We start from the raw sequence: 2672 nt of genomic DNA, 5'->3' as shown, positions 1-2672 counted from the left end.
CACGTTACTCTAGGGTTTATTTACTTGATCCTCCTCCTCATATCATCTGACTCTACTTTCCCTTGCCATATTGCTCCCTCTACTGGCTGCACATTTAAACACAGCCCAGTGACAATAGAAAAAACCCTGGTCATCTTATATGTTGAATAATAGTAGGTGTTGAGAGGTTTCAGTAGAGGGCGCAAGATTCAGAAGCAAATGCAAACAGGAAGTATTACAATGGAACTTACCATTGACCTTGATATGATGTCAGCAGGGCTGTAATTGTTGACTATTTCATGTTTTGCCAATGTTGTTTTTGACTTTTTTTTAGACTTTGCACCATTATGGGAAATATGATGTTCTGTTTTTTTAGAAATCAGAGAAAAAATTAGAGGTTTCTAGAGTTAATCTATAGGATAATGTTACTGGTAAACATTTGAATTCATAAGATCACATTTGGCAATAGAGATATTTCTGTATTTCCTATTTATTGAAGATGTTGAACACTACATACCAATCAATAACAATGCAATCAGAGATGGCAGACTTCACCCCATTCACGCAAGTGTGGAAGCACAGACAGGCACACAGAGCCACAGACAGACACACAGAGCCACTAAAAACAATACTTAGTAACAACAAAAAGATCTGTACTTATTATAACATTTTGTTGCATCCTGTCTTTTCGTTATTTGTCTCTCTCCCTGTTGTAAATGATGTGTATTTCTAACAAAAAAAAATCAGGTTTATTCTTTCATTTACATCATTCATTGTCTACCGCTTTATCCTCCACATGAGCATGGAGCTTGCATGTTCTCCCTTTGCATCGGTTTTCTCCAAGTTCTCGAGCTTCCTCCCACAGTCCAAAAACATGCAACATGGTGATTATGTAAACTGGACACCCTAAATTTACCGTGAGTGTGAAAGTGAAGGGTTGTTTGTCTCTATGTGGCTCTGCGATGGACTGGCGAACTGTCCAGGATGTACCCCGCCTATCGCACCTATGGATGGATAACTTGTAAATAACTGTGTCAATCTATTGAATTCTTGTGGTAATATTTGCCATCTACAGTCATGACAGTACATAATATTCCAAATAATTTTAGACACTTTTAAATCAATGGAATACATATATTTTAAGCATTACACATTTAACAAACCACGAAACACAGCCTTATATTTGCTACTTGTCCACAGTCACAGGACTTGCACTGCAGTGCAAATACTTGTCTTTATTTCGTCATAAAACTGGCTAGTTGCTTCACTGATGCTACTGGTATGCATCATAGCATTGGCTTCCATGTTACGGGTTTTCTCCCAAAACTTCTCAGAACTGCAGAGCTTGCAAAAAAAACTCAATGCAGATTTACAATTATATGAGCAAACATATGCATGCTAGAGAGAGAGAAAAAACTGTCAGAAACACTCCAATTTGTGTTATAATATAAAGATACTCATAGACCATTGTGATTTTTTGAGGGCCCCGCCATTTAACTTCCCCTTACAAAGCCATACTGTGTATTTCAGGATCCTCTGACCAATGTTTTAATTGTATTGTACACAAATGTATACGGCACAATTATGGACAAACTATAAGAAATCTTGCATGCCCAAACTATATATACAGTGTATTATGATGCTCTGAGATTTCTACTTAAGAAGCTTAGATGGTTTGGTGTCAGTGTCTGCAAGAGTCAATACTCTTCAAGCTGTATTCAGTAATCTTGTGTTTAAATTTATTTGCTGACATGATGCATCTGCAAATGAGATACTTTTCATTCCCTGCAGCATAGGATTAGACAGAATTTATTATCCCTAGTGGGAATTTTGCTTTGGACTTGATAGTGTCTGCAGTATACTAACAGCATACTATACAGTAGGGCTGAACAACTTTATATAAATATCTAATTGCTATTATGTTTGCTATTATATTATATGATTCTCGATATTAGAGGGAATGGTTATGTTAGCATAATTATGTTTAACAAAACTATTTGAGATTATTTAAGCTTTTTTGTGATGTGGTGCATTATCATGTTCATGTTACCATCAGAGGACTGTGGTCATAAAGGGAGGATATGGTCAGCAAAAATACTCAGGTAGGCTGTGGAGTTGCTCAGTTGATATCAATGGTCCCAAAGTGTGCCAAGAGAATATCCATTGCATCACCATCCTGAACTGTTGATACAAACCAGAATGGATCCAAGCTTGAATGTTGTTTACAACATGTTCTGACACTATCCATCCACCTTCCAAAAAAAGATGAAATTGAGAATCATTATCAGACTAGGCAACGTTTTTCTAACCATCTATTGTCCCATTTTGGTGAGCCTGTGTGACCTGTAGTCTCAGTTTCCTTTTCATAGCTGCACCAGCTGTGGTCATATGCTGCTGTAGTCCATCTGCTTCAAGGTCTGGGTTTGTTGTGTACCCAGAGATGGTCTTCTGCATACCTTGGTTGGCCAGCGGGTCACGACCCAGCGGACTGATACATCATATATGTGACAAGTCGTGTTGCCAATGGCTTCAGCGTTGCATCGACTGCCATTTAATAAGAACAAAATTACGTCTCCACATTTTTGTCTCAATAAGGTGGCGCTTTACGGAACCACAACAGGCATCCAATGTTGTGTCATTCTTTCAGAACACGCAGAGGCCGAGAGCTGAAAATTATGAAGTACAGTAAGTAG

Source organism: Solea solea, chromosome 7, assembly GCF_958295425.1.
Source record: "Solea solea chromosome 7, fSolSol10.1, whole genome shotgun sequence".
Classification (NCBI taxonomy): Eukaryota; Metazoa; Chordata; class Actinopteri; order Pleuronectiformes; family Soleidae; genus Solea; species Solea solea.
This window is presented reverse-complemented; position numbering follows the sequence as displayed.